This window comes from Salmo trutta, unplaced genomic scaffold, assembly GCF_901001165.1.
Source record: "Salmo trutta unplaced genomic scaffold, fSalTru1.1, whole genome shotgun sequence".
Classification (NCBI taxonomy): Eukaryota; Metazoa; Chordata; class Actinopteri; order Salmoniformes; family Salmonidae; genus Salmo; species Salmo trutta.
This window is the reverse complement of record NW_021822911.1, coordinates 15866550-15888189: the sequence shown is the minus strand read 5'-3', so window position 1 is coordinate 15888189 and position 21640 is coordinate 15866550. Positions and strand designations below refer to the sequence as shown.

Here is a 21640-nt window from a genome sequence, read left to right as displayed (position 1 = left end):
ATATGGCATTTATGAAAATAATTATTCTCTGTTTAAAGTACAGTACCTACTGCATGTGTCAAAGACCACTGTTTCTGCCCGGTTTCAATCCGAGGACCTTTCGCGTGTAAAGCGAATGTGATAACCACTACAGTACAGAAACTGCTGGTACAATTAGCTGCAAGGAGTAAACTGAATTTTAAAGATATTCATGGCAGTTATTCGAATTTCCAAAATAAGGCACTAATGAAATTCTCTGTTACTGCTATAGTACTTCTTGAATGTGTCAATGAGCGTTGTTTCCGACCGGTTTCGAACCAAAGACTTTTCGCATGTGAAGCAAACGTGATAACCACTACACTACAGAAACTGCTGTTACATTTATCTACAAGGAGTAAACCGAATTTTACAGATATTCATGGCACGTATTCGAATTTCCAAAATACAGAATTTATGAAAATAACTATTCTCTGTTAAAAGTAAAGTACCTTATTGGACGTGTCAAAGAGCACTGTTTCCACCCGGTTTCGAACCGAGGACCTTTCGCGTGTTAAGCAAACATGATAACCACTACACTACAGAAACTGCTGCTTGATTTTTCTGCAAGGAGTAAACCGAATTTTACAGATATTCATGGCACGTATTCGAATTTCCAAAATAAGGCATTAATGAAATTCTCTGTAACCGCTATAGTACTTCTTGAATGTGTCCATGAGCGTTGTTTCCACCAGGTTTTGAACCAGGGACCTTTCGCGTGTGAAGCAAACATGATAACCACTACACTACAGAAACTGCTGCTACAATTATCTTGCAAGGAGTAAACCGAATTTTACTGATATACATGGCACGTGTTCAAATTTCCAAAATTAGGTATTTATGAAAATAACTATTCTCTGTTAAAAGTAAAGTACCTACTGCACGTGTTAAAGAGCACTGTTTCGATCCGAGGACCTTTCGCGTGTTAAGCGAACGTGATAACCACTACACTACAGAAACTGCTTCTACAATTAGCTGCAAGGAGTAAACCGAATTTTACAGATATACATGGCACGTATTCGAATTTCCAAAATAAGGCATTAATTAAATTCTCTGTTACCGCTATAGTACTTCTTGAATGTGTCAATGAGGTTGGTTTCCACCCGGTTTCGAACCAGGGACCTTTCGTGTGTGAAGGAAACATGATAACCACTACACTATAGAAACTGCTTCTACAATTAGCTGCAAGGAGTAAACCGAATTTTACCGATATTCATGGCACGTATTCAAATTTCCAAAATAAGGCATTAACGGATTTCTCTGTTACCACTATGATACTTCTTGAATGTGTCAATGAGCGTTGTTTCCGCCCGGTTTCGAACCAAGGACTTTTCGGATGTGAAGCAAACGTGATAACAACTACACTACAGAAACTGCTGCTACATTTAGCTACAAGGAGTAATCCGAATTTTACAGATATTCATGGCACGTATTCGAATTTCCAAAATACTGCTGCTTGATTTTTCTGGAAGGAGTAAACCGAATTTTACAGATATTCATGGCACATATTCGAATTTCAAAAATACAGAACTTATGAAAATAACTATTCTCTGTTAAAAGTACAGTACCTTATTGGACGTGTCAATGAGCGTTGTTTCCGCCTGGTTTCGAACCTGGGACCTTTCACGTGTGAAGCGAACGTTATAACCACTACACTCCAGAAACTGCTGCTTGATTTTTCTGCAAGGAGTAAACCGAATTTTACAGATATTCATGGCACATATTCGAATTTCAAAAATACAGAATTTATGAAAATAACTATTCTCTGTTAAAAGTACAGTACCTTATTGGACGTGTCAAAGAGCACTGTTTCCACCCGGTTTCGAATCGAGGACCTTTTTCGCGTGTTAAGCAAACGCGATAACCACTACACTACAGAAACTGCTGCTTGATTTTTCTGCAAGGAGTAAACCGAATTTTACAGATATTCATGGCACGTATTCGAATTTCCAAAATAAGACATTAATGAAATTCTCTGTTACCGCTATAGTACTTCTTGAATGTGTCAATGAGCATTGTTTCCGATGGTTTCGAACCAGGGACCTTTCATGTGTGAAGCGAACGTGATAAACACTACACCATAGAAACTACTGCTACAATTAGCTGCAAGGAGTAAACCGAATTTTAAAGATATTCATGGAACGTATTCGAATTTCCAAAGTAAGGGATTCATGAACTTCTCTGTGGTACTAATTGAATGTGTCAATGAGCGTTGTTTCCGCCTGGTTTCGAACCGGGGACCTTTCGCGTGTGAAGCGAACGTGATAACCACTACACTACAGAAACTGCTGCTTGATGTTTCTGCAAGGAGTAAACCGAATTTTACAGATATTCATGGCACATATTCGAATTTCCAAAATAAGGCATTAATGAAATTCTCTTTTACCGCGAAAGTACTTCTTGAATGTATCAATGAGCGTTGTTTTCGCCTGGTTTCGAACCAGGGACCTTTTGCGTGTGAAGCTAACGTGATAACCACTACACTACAAAAACTTCTGCTACAATTATCTGCAAGGAGTAAACCGAATTTTACAGATATTCATGGCACGTATTCGAATTTCCAAAATACAGAATTTATGAAAATAACTATTCTCTGTTAAAAGTACAGTACCTACTGCACGTGTCAAAGAGCACTATTTCCACCCGGTTTTGATTCGAGGACCTTTCGCGTGTAAAGCGAACGTGATAACCACTACACTACAGAAACTGCTGCTACAATTAGCTGCAAGGAGTAAACCGAATTTTACAGATAGTATACGAATTTCCAAAATACAGAATTTATGAAAATAACTATTCTCTGTTAAAAGTACAGTACCTACTGCACGTGACAAAGAGCACTGTTTCCGCCCGGTTTCGAACCGAGGACCTTTCGCGTGTTAAGCAAACGTGATAACCACTACACTACAGAAACTGCCGCTACATTTTGCTACAAGGAGTAAACCGAATTTTACAGATATTCATGGCACGTATTCGAATTTCCAAAGTAAGGCATTAACGAATTTCTCTGTTACCACTATGATACTTCTTGAATGTGTCATTGAGCTTTGTTTCCGACCGGTTTCGAACCAAGGACTTTTCGCATGTGAAGCAAACGTGATAACCACTACACTACAGAAACTGCTGCTACATTTATCTACAAGGAGTAAACCGAATTTTACAGATATTCATGGCACGTATTCGAATTTCCAAAATACAGAATTTATGAAAATAACTATTCTCTGTTAAAAGTATAGTGCCTACTGCACGTGTCAAAGAGCACTGTTTCCACCCGGATTCGAACCGAGGACCTTTCTCGTGTTAAGCGAACTTGATAACCACTACACTACAGAAACTGCTGCTACATTTAGCTATGAGAAGGAAACCGAATTTTACTGATATTCATGGCACGTATTCGAATTTCTGTAGTGTAGTGGTTATCATGTTTGCTTCACATGCGAAAGGTCCCTGGTTCGAAACCGGGCGGAAACGATGCTCATTGACACATTCAAGAATTACTATAGCGGTAACAGAGAATTTCATTAATGCATTATTTTGGAAATTCGAATACGTGCCATGTATATCTGTAAAATTCGGTTTCCTCCTCGTAGCTAAATGTAGCAGCAGTTTCTGTAGTGTAGTGGTTATCACGTTGGCTTCAATCTTCAATCTATGAAACCCCATATTTTAACGTACTATTTGACTAATTTGACCCAAGATTGCTTAAAACCTTAAAACCCTTTCAGTTTGTCTGCAAACCAGCCCATTTCTGTTTGTTAGGAATACCCTGCCATTATACACAACTGTGTTTAATGTGCACCATCCCTGTAAATATAAAATTAACTCCACCTGTAATTCACTTTAATGACTTGATATATTTCCATGCAATGTTCAATTCACTGGTGTTACTAAACAATCAATACCACGAATCAATAACCAGCTTCACATCACAAAATGTTTCCTTTCAGCCAAACATAGCCCAAGCATAGCTTCAGCGCACACAACCAATTATTTTCTCATCTTTTGTTTTACCCGCAAGCAAAAATATAACCCACTACTCAACCAACGTTCTGCCTTACCTCTATAGTAAGATTAAAACCAAACTTCACAACTTCCTCTTCCCTTTCAGCTTCACATTTATGAAATATCCAAACTTTAAAAATAACTTGTAAAACGCCATACTTATAAAAATAACTTAATTCAACTCTTTCTCTGTATGTCAGATCCAGCAACAGACAACGTATTATATCAAAATTCCCTCGCTATTATTTTCTAATTAGTTAGCCTTTCAATTTAAAATAATCAAGCTATCAAAACGTTACATTTATATCTTAAACAAACGCTAGCAACCGTATCTCTCCAGGCAAGACATATCTTCTTACATTTTAGTCCATTGGTTCATAGGGTGGGATCCGAACCCGGGCCTCCCGCGTGGAAGGCGAGAATTCTACCACTGAACCACCAATGCTTTGCTTAGAGCTGCAATTTCGGTGGTTATGTCCAACTCCGTCACAATGTTTACAGGGTGTTTTACAGTTTCTGGCGAGATGTCCCGTCCTATCGCAGTTCAAACACCGCTTCACTCCGTCTTTGTCAGCGTATCTCCTTGTTTTTCCCTTTCTGTCTACGGAGTCTCCGCTTCTCCCCGCTATTTCACCTAGGTTTGTTATCAGGTACTCCGTTGCCCCGACAGTCACTGTTAGTTGCTCTCTCTCAACCGATTCACTCTTTTTGCAGTTTCGACCTATTTTATTGCAGTGTTTACACAGAACCTCACATTCTCTAGCAAAATGACCCGGTTTGTTACAGTTAAAGCATCCATCTCCCCCTTTATTTTGTCTATTCCTATCCGGACTTTGGTTATAAGGTAAACGAGTCTACTGGGGGCTCTGGGTGGTGTAACACGCTCTCGACCCCACGTTCTCATCATTATATCTCCCTTTGTTTCTATCCACTCTTTTAATAAAGTGGCTACATCCTGTCTTCCTCCCTGTATCTCTTCCTCTCTACCTCCCTCGGCTCCCTGAGGACCAGCAAATGGGGGAGGGGGTAATGTTACAGGCGGCACTTGATATTGTTGCCTCGGTCCCACTATCACCACCTCGCTATCTGGGTTCTCCCGCCACCCCTGGTGAGCCAGGGAGGGGTATAATATGGGTTTAGATGTTGTCTCTGTGTGAGCCGTGGGAGTCCTCTCTGTCTTTCCCTGTTCCTCCTCCCACCACCCCTGGTCAGCCAGGGAGGGGTATAATATGGGTTTAGATGTTGTCTCTGTGTGAGCCGTGGGAGTCCTCTCTGTCTTTCCCTGTTCCTCCTCCCACCACCCCTGGTGAGCCAGGGAGGGGTATAATATGGGTTTAGATGTTATCTCTGTGTGAGCCGTGGGATTCCTCTCTGTCTTTCCCTGTTCCTCCTCCCACCACCCCTGGTGAGCCAGGGAGGGGTATAATATGGGTTTAGATGTTGTCTCTGTGTGAGCCGTGGGATTCCTCTCTGTCTTTTCCTGTTCCTCCTCCCACCACCCCTGGTGAGCCAGGGAGGGGTATAATATGGGTTTAGATGTTGTCTCTGTGTGAGCCGTGGGAGTCCTCTCTGTCTTTCCCTGTTCCTCCTCCCACCACCCCTGGTCAGCCAGGGAGGGGTATAATATGGGTTTAGATGTTGTCTCTGTGTGAGCCGTGGGAGTCCTCTCTGTCTTTCCCTGTTCCTCCTCCCACCACCCCTGGTGAGCCAGGGAGGGGTATAATATGGGTTTAGATGTTGTCTCTGTGTGAGCCGTGGGATTCCTCTCTGTCTTTCCCTGTTCCTCCTCCCACCACCCCTGGTCAGCCAGGGAGGGGTATAATATGGGTTTAGATGTTGTCTCTGTGTGAGCCGTGGGAGTCCTCTCTGTCTTTCCCTGTTCCTCCTCCCACCACCCCTGGTCAGCCAGGGAGGGGTATAATATGGGTTTAGATGTTGTCTCTGTGTGAGCCGTGGGATTCCTCTCTGTCTTTCCCTGTTCCTCCTCCCACCACCCCTGGTCAGCCAGGGAGGGGTATAATATGGGTTTAGATGTTGTCTCTGTGTGAGCCGTGGGATTCCTCTCTGTCTTTCCCTGTTCCTCCTCCCACCACCCCTGGTCAGCCAGGGAGGGGTATAATATGGGTTTAGATGTTGTCTCTGTGTGAGCCGTGGGATTCCTCTCTGTCTTTCCCTGTTCCTCCTCCCACCACCCCTGGTCAGCCAGGGAGGGGTATAATATGGGTTTAGATGTTGTCTCTGTGTGAGCCGTGGGAGTCCTCTCTGTCTTTCCCTGTTCCTCCTCCCACCACCCCTGGTCAGCCAGGGAGGGGTATAATATGGGTTTAGATGTTGTCTCTGTGTGAGCCGTGGGAGTCCTCTCTGTCTTTCCCTGTTCCTCCTCCCACCACCCCTGGTCAGCCAGGGAGGGGTATAATATGGGTTTAGATGTTGTCTCTGTGTGAGCCGTGGGAGTCCTCTCTGTCTATTCCTGTTCCTCCTCCCACCACCCCTGGTGAGCCAGGGAGGGGTATAATATGGGTTTAGATGTTGTCTCTGTGTGAGCCGTGGGAGTCCTCTCTGTCTTTCCCTGTTCCTCCTCCCACCACCCCTGGTGAGCCAGGGAGGGGTATAATATGGGTTTAGATGTTGTCTCTGTGTGAGCCGTGGGATTCCTCTCTGTCTTTCCCTGTTCCTCCTCCCACCACCCCTGGTCAGCCAGGGAGGGGTATAATATGGGTTTAGATGTTGTCTCTGTGTGAGCCGTGGGATTCCTCTCTGTCTTTCCCTGTTCCTCCTCCCACCACCCCTGGTCAGCCAGGGAGGGGTATAATATGGGTTTAGATGTTGTCTCTGTGTGAGCCGTGGGAGTCCTCTCTGTCTTTCCCTGTTCCTCCTCCCAATACCCCTGGTGAGCCAGGGAGGGGTATAATATGGGTTTAGATGTTGTCTCTGTGTGAGCCGTGGGAGTCCTCTCTGTCTTTCCCTGTTCCTCCTCCCAAAACCCCTGGTGAGCCAGGGAGGGGTATAATATGGGTTTAGATGTTGTCTCTGTGTGAGCCGTGGGATTCCTCTCTGTCTTTCCCTGTTCCTCCTCCCACCACCCCTGGTCAGCCAGGGAGGGGTATAATATGGGTTTAGATGTTGTCTCTGTGTGAGCCGTGGGATTCCTCTCTGTCTTTCCCTGTTCCTCCTCCCACCACCCCTGGTCAGCCAGGGAGGGGTATAATATGGGTTTAGATGTTGTCTCTGTGTGAGCCGTGGGAGTCCTCTCTGTCTTTCCCTGTTCCTCCTCCCACCACCCCTGGTCAGCCAGGGAGAGGTATAATATGGGTTTAGATGTTGTCTCTGTGTGAGCCGTGGGAGTCCTCTCTGTCTATTCCCTGTTCCTCCTCCCACCACCCCTGGTCAGCCAGGGAGGGGTATAATATGGGTTTAGATGTTGTCTCTGTGTGAGCCGTGGGAGTCCTCTCTGTCTTTCCCTGTTCCTCCTCCCACCACCCCTGGTCAGCCAGGGAGGGGTATAATATGGGTTTAGATGTTGTCTCTGTGTGAGCCGTGGGATTCCTCTCTGTCTTTCCCTGTTCCTCCTCCCACCACCCCTGGTCAGCCAGGGAGGGGTATAATATGGGTTTAGATGTTGTCTCTGTGTGAGCCGTGGGAGTCCTCTCTGTCTTTCCCTGTTCCTCCTCCCACCACCCCTGGTGAGCCAGGGAGGGGTATAATATGGGTTTAGATGTTGTCTCTGTGTGAGCCGTGGGAGTCCTCTCTGTCTATTCCTGTTCCTCCTCCCACCACCCCTGGTCAGCCAGGGAGGGGTATAATATGGGTTTAGATGTTGTCTCTGTGTGAGCCGTGGGATTCCTCTCTGTCTTTCCCTGTTCCTCCTCCCACCACCCCTGGTCAGCCAGGGAGGGGTATAATATGGGTTTAGATGTTGTCTCTGTGTGAGCCGTGGGAGTCCTCTCGGTCTTTCCCTGTTCCTCCTCCCACCACCCCTGGTCAGCCAGGGAGAGGTATAATATGGGTTTAGATGTTGTCTCTGTGTGAGCCGTGGGAGTCCTCTCTGTCTATTCCCTGTTCCTCCTCCCACCACCCCTGGTCAGCCAGGGAGGGGTATAATATGGGTTTAGATGTTGTCTCTGTGTGAGCCGTGGGAGTCCTCTCTGTCTTTCCCTGTTCCTCCTCCCACCACCCCTGGTCAGCCAGGGAGGGGTATAAATATGGGTTTAGATGTTGTCTCTGTGTGAGCCGTGGGATTCCTCTCTGTCTTTCCCTGTTCCTCCTCCCACCACCCCTGGTGAGCCAGGGAGGGGTATAATATGGGTTTAGATGTTGTCTCTGTGTGAGCCGTGGGAGTCCTCTCTGTCTTTCCCTGTTCCTCCTCCCACCACCCCTGGTCAGCCAGGGAGGGGTATAATATGGGTTTAGATGTTGTCTCTGTGTGAGCCGTGGGAGTCCTCTCTGTCTTTCCCTGTTCCTCCTCCCACCACCGCTGGTGAGCCAGGGAGGGGTATAATATGGGTTTAGATGTTGTCTCTGTGTGAGCCGTGGGAGTCCTCTCTGTCTTTCCCTGTTCCTCCTCCCACCACCCCTGGTCAGCCAGGGAGGGGTATAATATGGGTTTAGATGTTGTCTCTGTGTGAGCCGTGGGAGTCCTCTCTGTCTTTCCCTGTTCCTCCTCCCACCACCCCTGGTCAGCCAGGGAGGGGTATAATATGGGTTTAGATGTTGTCTCTGTGTGAGCCGTGGGAGTCCTCTCTGTCTTTCCCTGTTCCTCCTCCCACCACCCCTGGTCAGCCAGGGAGGGGTATAATATGAGTTTAGATGTTGTCTCTGTGTGAGCCGTGGGAGTCCTCTCTGTCTTTCCCTGTTCCTCCTCCCACCACCCCTGGTCAGCCAGGGAGGGGTATAATATGGGTTTAGATGTTGTCTCTGTGTGAGCCGTGGGAGTCCTCTCTGTCTTTCCCTGTTCCTCCTCCCACCACCCCTGGTGAGCCAGGGAGGGGTATAATATGGGTTTAGATGTTGTCTCTGTGTGAGCCGTGGGATTCCTCTCTGTCTTTCCCTGTTCCTCCTCCCACCACCCCTGGTCAGCCAGGGAGGGGTATAATATGGGTTTAGATGTTGTCTCTGTGTGAGCCGTGGGATTCCTCTCTGTCTTTCCCTGTTCCTCCTCCCACCACCCCTGGTCAGCCAGGGAGGGGTATAATATGGGTTTAGATGTTGTCTCTGTGTGAGCCGTGGGATTCCTCTCTGTCTTTCCCTGTTCCTCCTCCCACCACCCCTGGTCAGCCAGGGAGGGGTATAATATGGGTTTAGATGTTGTCTCTGTGTGAGCCGTGGGAGTCCTCTCTGTCTTTCCCTGTTCCTCCTCCCACCACCCCTGGTCAGCCAGGGAGGGGTATAATATGGGTTTAGATGTTGTCTCTGTGTGAGCCGTGGGAGTCCTCTCTGTCTTTCCCTGTTCCTCCTCCCACCACCCCTGGTCAGCCAGGGAGGGGTATAATATGGGTTTAGATGTTGTCTCTGTGTGAGCCGTGGGAGTCCTCTCTGTCTATTCCTGTTCCTCCTCCCACCACCCCTGGTGAGCCAGGGAGGGGTATAATATGGGTTTAGATGTTGTCTCTGTGTGAGCCGTGGGAGTCCTCTCTGTCTTTCCCTGTTCCTCCTCCCACCACCCCTGGTCAGCCAGGGAGGGGTATAATATGGGTTTAGATGTTGTCTCTGTGTGAGCCGTGGGATTCCTCTCTGTCTTTCCCTGTTCCTCCTCCCACCACCCCTGGTCAGCCAGGGAGGGGTATAATATGGGTTTAGATGTTGTCTCTGTGTGAGCCGTGGGAGTCCTCTCTGTCTTTCCCTGTTCCTCCTCCCAATACCCCTGGTGAGCCAGGGAGGGGTATAATATGGGTTTAGATGTTGTCTCTGTGTGAGCCGTGGGAGTCCTCTCTGTCTTTCCCTGTTCCTCCTCCCACCACCCCTGGTGAGCCAGGGAGGGGTATAATATGGGTTTAGATGTTGTCTCTGTGTGAGCCGTGGGATTCCTCTCTGTCTTTCCCTGTTCCTCCTCCCACCACCCCTGGTCAGCCAGGGAGGGGTATAATATGGGTTTAGATGTTGTCTCTGTGTGAGCCGTGGGATTCCTCTCTGTCTTTCCCTGTTCCTCCTCCCACCACCCCTGGTCAGCCAGGGAGGGGTATAATATGGGTTTAGATGTTGTCTCTGTGTGAGCCGTGGGAGTCCTCTCTGTCTTTCCCTGTTCCTCCTCCCACCACCCCTGGTCAGCCAGGGAGAGGTATAATATGGGTTTAGATGTTGTCTCTGTGTGAGCCGTGGGAGTCCTCTCTGTCTATTCCCTGTTCCTCCTCCCACCACCCCTGGTCAGCCAGGGAGGGGTATAATATGGGTTTAGATGTTGTCTCTGTGTGAGCCGTGGGAGTCCTCTCTGTCTTTCCCTGTTCCTCCTCCCACCACCCCTGGTCAGCCAGGGAGGGGTATAATATGGGTTTAGATGTTGTCTCTGTGTGAGCCGTGGGATTCCTCTCTGTCTTTCCCTGTTCCTCCTCCCACCACCCCTGGTCAGCCAGGGAGGGGTATAATATGGGTTTAGATGTTGTCTCTGTGTGAGCCGTGGGAGTCCTCTCTGTCTTTCCCTGTTCCTCCTCCCACCACCCCTGGTGAGCCAGGGAGGGGTATAATATGGGTTTAGATGTTGTCTCTGTGTGAGCCGTGGGAGTCCTCTCTGTCTATTCCTGTTCCTCCTCCCACCACCCCTGGTCAGCCAGGGAGGGGTATAATATGGGTTTAGATGTTGTCTCTGTGTGAGCCGTGGGAGTCCTCTCTGTCTTTCCCTGTTCCTCCTCCCACCACCCCTGGTCAGCCAGGGAGGGGTATAATATGGGTTTAGATGTTGTCTCTGTGTGAGCCGTGGGAGTCCTCTCTGTCTTTCCCTGTTCCTCCTCCCACCACCCCTGGTGAGCCAGGGAGGGGTATAATATGGGTTTAGATGTTGTCTCTGTGTGAGCCGTGGGAGTCCTCTCTGTCTTTCCCTGTTCCTCCTCCCACCACCCCTGGTCAGCCAGGGAGGGGTATAATATGGGTTTAGATGTTGTCTCTGTGTGAGCCGTGGGAGTCCTCTCTGTCTTTCCCTGCTCCTCCTCCCACCACCCCTGGTCAGCCAGGGAGGGGTATAATATGGGTTTAGATGTTGTCTCTGTGTGAGCCGTGGGAGTCCTCTCTGTCTTTCCCTGTTCCTCCTCCCACCACCCCTGGTGAGCCAGGGAGGGGTATAATATGGGTTTAGATGTTGTCTCTGTGTGAGCCGTGGGAGTCCTCTCTGTCTTTCCCTGTTCCTCCTCCCACCACCCCTGGTCAGCCAGGGAGGGGTATAATATGGGTTTAGATGTTATCTCTGTGTGAGCCGTGGGATTCCTCTCTGTCTTTCCCTGTTCCTCCTCCCACCACCCCTGGTCAGCCAGGGAGGGGTATAATATGGGTTTAGATGTTGTCTCTGTGTGAGCCGTGGGATTCCTCTCTGTCTTTCCCTGTTCCTCCTCCCACCACCCCTGGTCAGCCAGGGAGGGGTATAATATGGGTTTAGATGTTGTCTCTGTGTGAGCCGTGGGAGTCCTCTCTGTCTTTCCCTGTTCCTCCTCCCACCACCCCTGGTGAGCCAGGGAGGGGTATAATATGGGTTTAGATGTTATCTCTGTGTGAGCCGTGGGATTCCTCTCTGTCTTTCCCTGTTCCTCCTCCCACCACCCCTGGTCAGCCAGGGAGGGGTATAATATGGGTTTAGATGTTGTCTCTGTGTGAGCCGTGGGATTCCTCTCTGTCTTTCCCTGTTCCTCCTCCCACCACCCCTGGTCAGCCAGGGAGGGGTATAATATGGGTTTAGATGTTGTCTCTGTGTGAGCCGTGGGATTCCTCTCTGTCTTTCCCTGTTCCTCCTCCCACCACCCCTGGTCAGCCAGGGAGGGGTATAATATGGGTTTAGATGTTGTCTCTGTGTGAGCCGTGGGAGTCCTCTCTGTCTTTCCCTGTTCCTCCTCCCACCACCCCTGGTCAGCCAGGGAGGGGTATAATATGGGTTTAGATGTTGTCTCTGTGTGAGCCGTGGGAGTCCTCTCTGTCTTTCCCTGTTCCTCCTCCCACCACCCCTGGTCAGCCAGGGAGGGGTATAATATGGGTTTAGATGTTGTCTCTGTGTGAGCCGTGGGAGTCCTCTCTGTCTTTCCCTGTTCCTCCTCCCACCACCCCTGGTGAGCCAGGGAGGGGTATAATATGGGTTTAGATGTTGTCTCTGTGTGAGCCGTGGGATTCCTCTCTGTCTTTCCCTGTTCCTCCTCCCACCACCCCTGGTGAGCCAGGGAGGGGTATAATATGGGTTTAGATGTTGTCTCTGTGTGAGCCGTGGGATTCCTCTCTGTCTTTCCCTGTTCCTCCTCCCACCACCCCTGGTCAGCCAGGGAGGGGTATAATATGGGTTTAGATGTTGTCTCTGTGTGAGCCGTGGGAGTCCTCTCTGTCTTTCCCTGTTCCTCCTCCCACCACCCCTGGTCAGCCAGGGAGGGGTATAATATGGGTTTAGATGTTGTCTCTGTGTGAGCCGTGGGAGTCCTCTCTGTTTTTCCCTGTTCCTCCTCCCACCACCCCTGGTGAGCCAGGGAGGGGTATAATATGGGTTTAGATGTTGTCTCTGTGTGAGCCGTGGGAGTCCTCTCTGTCTTTCCCTGTTCCTCCTCCCACCACCCCTGGTCAGCCAGGGAGGGGTATAATATGGGTTTAGATGTTGTCTCTGTGTGAGCCGTGGGAGTCCTCTCTGTCTTTCCCTGTTCCTCCTCCCACCACCCCTGGTGAGCCAGGGAGGGGTATAATATGGGTTTAGATGTTGTCTCTGTGTGAGCCGTGGGAGTCCTCTCTGTCTTTCCCTGTTCCTCCTCCCACCACCCCTGGTGAGCCAGGGAGGGGTATAATATGGGTTTAGATGTTGTCTCTGTGTGAGCCGTGGGAGTCCTCTCTGTCTTTCCCTGTTCCTCCTCGTTACTTTGTTTTTCTTTCCCCATTTTCTTAAGCTTCTCTATCATTATCAGTCCTATTCTCTCCTTCTGTCTAGCTTTCTCCATTGCTTCCATAAATTTACCTTCTCTGGGTTCTCCCGCTTTCTTCCATTTCCCCTCTGCTTTCTGAATTTACCGCTTCATCGCTCCCAGTATTCTACCTGGCTCACCTTCTGTGGGAACTCCATCAGGAGACAATACCCATCCATCCTCTATCCATATAGAGCTTCTCTCCTCGTCTCTTCCATTCCTTCCCTCCATTGATTTCGAGCGTGGATTTTAGAGCCTGTAATACTCTCTCCGCTTCTTCACTGGTAGTCATATTTTAGTTTTACTATATTATCCCCGTATTTATTTTACGACCAATTGAATAATCAGTCCGTTATGTGAAGTATGTTAACCTATTTATTTAAACCCAATCGCTCCACTTTATTCAGTTAAAATCGATGCTTATTTCAACCTAATTATTTAAACTCACATCTTATAGCGTTCCTCATTAAACATCAAATTATTTAAACTCAGTGTTATACAGTGCCCATCAATAAAACATCAAATTCAATCAACAATCCAAGTTATTCCATCCCTATTAATTAATCTCGGTGTTATACCGTGTCAATCACTAAACACAAAATTAATTGATAAATCAACCCGCTACTAGCCCACCTATCTAAACTTGGTGTTCGTACACTAGACAAACAACAAATATCAAATAAATTGAAAAATCAAGCCGTTCTTCACCGTTTAACATTTAAACATTAAAACAGCAAATGAATTGATAAACTAACCCGTTCTAGCCCCCCTTATTCAAACGTGGTGCTCATGCACGGGTCACCCATTGAACATTTAAAACACCAAATAAATTGATAAATCCCTAGCAGTGCCCACGCTTACCCATCAATGAAAACATATACTCTACAACCATAACCACACCCTTAGCATCTCAAAATCAGTATTATCTCTCCGTTAGCATCAACATTACCCCACCATTCAAAACATATACGTTGCATTCCTCGGCACGCCCGCAGTACATTCCTTGCAAATAGCCACAATTATCGTCCTAAGACATTCCTCCAGTCCTTTTATTGCTTTTTCGTTAATAATTTCAAACAGTAAAATCTCCCCTTTTATTCCACGCCTAAATTCTGCATATTATTTTATTTCCAGTCCTTTCATTATACCATCATTCTCTTATCTTAAAATCCTCAATTCAGTATTCCTGTTACTTCGCCTTATAACCTCACCTTCTTTCCCAAGAATTGCTCTACCGAACCCAACCGCACCTGTATATGAACGGATCTTGCCGGTCATCCAGTATTCTTATCTAAAATTTCACAATCATTGTCGGGGTAATTCATCGAACCAAATCGTAATTGTATATGTACGAATCTTGCCGATAACAATTACTAAACCAATTATTCATCGAACCTAATCGTACCCTTCCTTACGAATCTCGCCGATAGATTTCAGTTCTCCCTGAACCTAACCGCACCTTGTATATTTTACGGATCTCGCCAGGTGCAAAATACTCTGAGGTACCATTAATAACAACACATCTACCACAGGTTTGCATGTCACAATGGTGACTATCAAATTTCTTATCTACTCATAATAATTCATAAATTTGTTCACTTACATCGAACAGGTGCTTCACAAAATAAATTTGGTTAAAGCCAATATGCAGATCTTTAGTTATTATAACAATAGGTGTCTGCTTACCTGTTTTTAGTAGCCCGGACAGTTTGTAAAGCAGACCGTTTCCCGAAAGCGAAGTCCAATTGGCTGATTAAATGCTCAGCGTAGACGTCCTATATACCAGACCGTCGGGGGTCACCATGTTAATGTTGCAACAGTTCGTTTCTGGTAACAGAACAAAATAGTCAGTACATGGTAACTTCTGATTTAGCTGTACTTTAATTAATGCAAACACGTGTGTGGTATATGTGTGTTTCGTGTATATGTGTGTTTCGTATATATACGGTCTCGCTGTTATACCTCGCAGGGCAAAACAGAGAAGAGGACCACACCTCCTTTGTTCTCTCTTTTATACTGACAGAGATAGTTCCTGCTCAATGCTGGCCTGTCCGAGGGAGGAGGAGCGTGGTTTAAACTTGCTCCTCCTGTCGTCGGCGTGCAGGCTGATCCCAGCGTCGCACTTCCTGTTGCCGGTTGTAGTTCTTCTTGTCTTCAACAGTTGATTTACTCGTAGTTTATGTACTTAGCATAGCTTCCCCAGTATATTATAAAGGTTATGCATACAAATAGCCAGTTCAACCCTAACACACTCCTCCTTCCCCCATCCCTCAGCTGTTTACCAAACCAAGCCTCTGGGCAGCCATTTTGTTGCTGTTGAAAAAACCCACACAACCCATCAATCTGCAGTTCAAACAATAACAAATCTGTCATTCCACCACTGTTTTGGTAATAAGATGATTATGGGGTTGGAGAAATGTAACTACAGACAGACATATGGATGCAAGGACTGACCATCCATGATATCAACATTATAGTTTTAACCATGTTGAGGCTATACAGTGTTGATTTACATTGTTTCTAGACATTGGAGTAAAAAAAGCTTATTTGGGGTTCTGATGGGGTACAACAGTTGAACTAAGCTCATGAGGCATGTGTTATATTCTTCAAGAATCAATGGCTATAAATAAATAATTTAAAAAGTCTAAATATGGATGTAGCTATTGCATATTTCCCCTTTAACACCACACATCAGTTCAACAACTGCAGAGTTTGCGCCTCTGTTTTTAAGACAGTACTTACTAGTGTTAATCAGGGTCCGTTCATCTTTAGAACCATTGGATGCCTTAACATGCGTTTGGGAAACCGGGCCCAGATATCCAGATTCTTCCTCTTCTTCCTTCTTCGATGTGACAGTCATCTCCCCCCTCCTCTTTCACTCCAAAAACTGCATCCTGCTCTTCTTTTACTGTAACATCCTCCTCCTCTTTCACTCTGAACGCGTCTTCCTCTTCTTTCACTGTAACGTCTTTCTCTTCTTCTTTCACGGTAACAGCCTCACCCTTTACTTGTTTTTGTATTGAAACAGCCTCCTCTTCCTCCTCCTCTTTGACGAGAGCTTCTTTCTCCGTCCAGCAGACCTCCTCTTCTTTAGCAGGAGAGTAGGTCAGTGACCGCATGGTCGGAGATGTTAGCTAGCTAGGCTAATGCTAACTTAACCAGCCCGCTAGCTGACCAATAACAACAACACCGTAAATATGAAATTAAAATGGATAACTAACAGAAGTGGGTTTAAAACACAGAGGTTAATATACACTAAAGCATCTAAAGAGCTTTATTGTTCGGCTATTTTGTCTAGCAAGCTACCGAGGTGGCTGACTAACTGTTGCTACTGTTGAAAGAAGCGTTCTGTCCACTAGATTATACGTCACACTAACAGCATTACCTTAAATTCCCACACCGCCATCTGCTGACTGGAGTGGGTAACGCAGTTGAGTAAAATGTTTATTTTATTTTCAGACAAGTTAATGGGTAGGAAGCATTAGTTTTTACTCACCAGTGTAACAACACAGTGTGGTTAAAGACTTAGTAACTGAGTTGTAGTCACAATCTGGTTCCCTATAAGTACAAACAGTTATGTTTTTGCATTATTACAAATGTATTAACTTATTTTGGGAAATCTTCTAAACTACCCACAATGCACTATTTCCCAACGTCATATGTATTATCAACTCTATGCTACCGAGTTTGTATGCCAGTGTAACGGTGTAATGAAGTTACATTTAAAAAAATGTATTTAACCTTTATTTAAACAGGCAAGCCAGCTAAGGACAAATTCTTATTTACAATGACGGCCAAACCCCTGCCAAACCCTAACCCAGACGATGCTGGGCCACTGTGCTTGCCCTATGGGACTCCCAATCACAGCCTGGTATGATATAGCCTAGTTTTGAACCAGGGTCTGTAGTGACACCTCTAGCACTGAGATGCAGTACCTTAAATTGCTGTTTGTGTGTTTACATTACAGTCAGTGATAAAGGATGTGATTCTGGGTAACCCAATGTGATTCTGGGTAACCCGCAGGAGTTTTTTGGAGAAATTGGAAATTGAGTGGTCCTGGGATAGAAATGTATAAAGTTGACATTACATCATAAAATCCACCTTTTACATCATAAATTAGCAATTTATGTTTTAGTAACTTCTGTTGTTGGTTTGGCCTCTCTTTATATGTTATTTGCCGAATCTCAGTTTTCCATGTGGGTTTTATGCTGAAGTTCCCTCTTTCAAGTTGGTAGCTAACTGGAAAATGCATCTTCTATAGGAGAGCTATTTATATCCTGATCATTCATCCACACTGCATCTTCTATAGGAGTGCTATTTATATCCTGATCATTCATCCACACTGCATCTTCTATAGGAGTGCTATTTATATCCTGATCATTCATCCACACTGCATCTTCTATAGGAGTGCTATTTATATCCTGATCATTCATCCACACTGCATCTTCTATAGGAGTGCTATTTATATCCTGATCATTCATCCACACTGCATCTTCTATAGGAGTGCTATTTATATCCTGATCATTCATCCTCACTGCATCTTCTATAGGAGTGCTATTTATATCCTGATCATTCATCCACACTGCATCTTCTATAGGAGTGCTATTTATATCCTGATCATTCATCCACACTGCATCTTCTATAGGAGTGCTATTTATATCCTGATCATTCATCCTCACTGCATCTTCTATAGGAGTGCTATTTATATCCTGATCATTCATCCACACTGCATCTTCTATAGGAGTGCTATTTATATCCTGATCATTCATCCACACTGCATCTTCTATAGGAGTGCTATTTATATCCTGATCATTCATCCACACTGCATCTTCTATAGGAGTGCTATTTATATCCTGATCATTCATCCACACTGCATCTTCTATAGGAGTGCTATTTATATCCTGATCATTCATCCACACTGCATCTTCTATAGGAGTGCTATTTATATCCTGATCATTCATCCACACTGCATCTTCTATAGGAGTGCTATTTATATCCTGTCACTACTGATCATTCATCCACACTGCATCTTCTATAGGAGTGCTATTTATATCCTGATCATTCATCCACACTGCATCTTCTATAGGAGCGCTATTTATATCCTGATCATTCATCCACACTGCATCTTCTATAGGAGTGCTATTTATATCCTGATCATTCATCCTCACTGCATCTTCTATAGGAGTGCTATTTATATCCTGATCATTCATCCACACTGCATCTTCTATAGGAGTGCTATTTATATCCTGATCATTCATCCACACTCCATCTTCTATAGGAGTGCTATTTATATCCTGATCATTCATCCACACTGCATCTTCTATAGGAGTGCTATTTATATCCTGATCATTCATCCACACTGCATCTTCTATAGGAGTGCTATTTATATCCTGATCATTCATCCCCACTGCATCTTCTATAGGAGTGCTATTTATATCCTGATCATTCATCCACACTGCATCTTCTATAGGAGTGCTATTTATATCCTGTCACTACTGATCATTCATCCACACTGTGTGTCTCAATGCAGGTAATTTATGACATGTCTAAAGTATGTGTTTTATAAACTCATGAACACCAGACAGTTTATCAGCCCCGTACTGTTAGTTTAGGTGGATTATACGTCTTCACCACCAGAGGGGGACGTTGAGTAATATTCCAGGTTAATTTGATATATTTTGATACTAAAATGGATGACAGTTTATTCTGATGTTGTGAATATGAGATTACACATGGAAACAATGTATTATTTTATTGTAGTCAATTAGGAATTATTAGGAAATGTTAAATCCACTATACGATCCCAATAAATTTGACAGACATCTTGATAGTTTTTTGTTAGTATATTATAGGGCAGATTTATGGAGAATTGCTGTGGGAGTGCTGTTTATATCCCATCACTACTGATCATTCATCCATACTGTGTGTGTCCCATCATTTCAGCTTTGGAAATAAATGAACTGTCCATCCATTGCTCCTTCCTGTGTTGACTCACTGACTTGAGGGACCAGGAAGGTCACACTAGGTCGATATCTAGCTCAAGCTTGCAAACGTTAAACACACCTCCATCTCCATTAACTACATCACACCTGTCCAGACCCACTAGAACACACCTCCATCTCCATTAACTACATCACACCTGCCCAGACCCACTAGAACACACCTCCATCTCCATTAACTACATCACACCTGTCCACTAGAACACACCTCCATCTCTATTAACTACATCACACCTGTCCAGACCCACTAGAAAACACCTCCATTAACTACATCACACCTGTCCAGACCCACTAGAACACACCTCCATCTCCATTAACTACATCACACCTGCCCAGACCCACTAGAACACACCTCCATCTCCATTAACTACATCACACCTGCCCAGACCCACTAGAACACACCTCCATCTCCATTAACTACATCATACCTGTCCACTAGAACACATCCCCATCTCCATTAACTACATCACACCTGTCCACTAGAACACACCTCCATCTCCATTAACTACATCACACCTGTCCAGACCCACTAGAACACACCTCCATCTCCATTAACTACAACACACCTGTCCACTAGAACACACCTCCATCTCTATTAACTACATCACACCTGTCCAGACCCACTAGCACACCTCCATTAACTACATCACACCTGTCCAGACCCACTAGAACACACCTCCATCTCCATTAACTACATCACACCTGTCCAGACCCACTAGAACACACCTCCATCTCCATTAACTACATCACACCTGTCCAGACCCACTAGAACACACCTCCATCTCCATTAACTACATCACACCTGTCCAGACCCACTAGAACACACCTCCATCTCCATTAACTACATCACACCTGCCCAGACCCACTAGAACACACCTCCATCTCCATTAACTACATCACACCTGCCCAGACCCACTAGAACACACCTCCATCTCCATAAACTACATCTTACCTGTCCACTAGAACACACCTCCATCTCCATTAACTACATCACACCTGTCCAGACCCACTAGAACACACCTCCATCTCCATTAACTACATCACACCTGCCCACTAGAACACACCTCCATCTCCATTAACTACATCACACCTGTCCAGACCCACTAGAACACACCTCCATCTCCATTAACTACATCACACCTGCCCAGACCCACTAGAACACACCTCCATCTCCATTAACTACATCACACCTGTCCAGACCCACTAGAACACACCTCCATCTCCATTAACTACATCACACCTGTCCAGACCCACTAGAACACACCTCCATCTCCATTAACTACATCACACCTGTCCAGACCCACTAGAACACACCTCCATCTCCATTAACTACATCACACCTGTCCAGACCCACTAGAACACACCTCCATCTCCATTAACTACATCACACCTGTCCAGACCCACTAGAACACACCTCCATCTCCATTAACTACATCACACCTGTCCAGACCCACTAGAACACACCTCCATCTCCATTAACTACATCACACCTGTCCACTAGAACACACCTCCATCTCCATTAACTACATCACACCTGCCCAGACCCACTAGAACACACCTCCATCTCCATTAACTACATCACACCTGTCCAGACCCACTAGAACACACCTCCATCTCCATTAACTACATTACACCTGTCCACTAGAACACACCTCCATCTCCATTAACTACATCACACCTGTCCAGACCCACTAGAACACACCTCCATCTCCATTAACTACATCACACCTGCCCAGACCCACTAGAACACACCTCCATCTCCATTAACTACATCACACCTGCCCAGATCCACTAGAACACACCTCCATCTCCATTAACTTCATCACACGTGTCCACTAGAACACACCTCCATCTCCATTAACTACATCACACCTGTCCAGACCCACTAGAACACACCTCCATCTCCATTAACTACATCACACCTGCCCAGACCCACTAGAACACACCTCCATCTCCATTAACTACATCACACCTATCCAGACCCACTAGAACACACCTCCATCTCCATTAACTACATCACACCTGCCCAGACCCACTAGAACACACCTCCATCTCCATTAACTACATCACACCTATCCAGACCCACTAGAACACACCTCCATCTCCATTAACTACATCACACCTGCCCAGACCCACTAGAACACACCTCCATCTCCATTAACTACATCACACCTGTCCACTGAAACACACCTCCATCTCCATTAAGTACATCACACCTGTCCATTAGAACACACCTCCATCTCCATTAACTACATCACACCTGTCCAGACCCACTAGAACACACCTCCATCTCCATTAACTACATCACACCTGTCCACTAGAACACACCTCCATCTCCATTAACTACATCACACCTGTCCAGACCCACTAGAACACACCTCCATCTCCATTAACTACATCACACCTGCCCAGACCCACTAGAACACACCTCCATCTCCATTAACTACATCACACCTGCCCAGATCCACTAGAACACTCCCCCATCTCCAGCGCCCGCATCAGCACCATTTTATTTCTCTCCTTCACTTTCAACTTTTAGATAATAAAGCATTATACCTT

At 45.9% G+C, this 21640-nt stretch overlaps 3 non-coding genes across 3 annotated transcripts; all 3 read right to left on the bottom strand.

Annotated features, from left to right (window-relative positions):
- Nucleotides 1–2228: 2228 nt before the first annotated feature.
- Nucleotides 2229–2301, bottom strand: trnav-cac (transfer RNA valine (anticodon CAC)). The gene has a single exon. It is a non-coding gene; the product is annotated as a tRNA-Val (tRNA).
- A 134-nt stretch (nucleotides 2302–2435) lies between these two features.
- On the bottom strand, nucleotides 2436–2508 carry trnav-cac (transfer RNA valine (anticodon CAC)). The gene has a single exon. It is a non-coding gene; the product is annotated as a tRNA-Val (tRNA).
- Nucleotides 2509–2853: 345 nt separating this feature from the next.
- On the bottom strand, nucleotides 2854–2926 carry trnav-aac (transfer RNA valine (anticodon AAC)). Its single transcript has one exon. It is a non-coding gene; the product is annotated as a tRNA-Val (tRNA).
- Between the last annotated feature and the right edge of the window lie 18714 nt (nucleotides 2927–21640).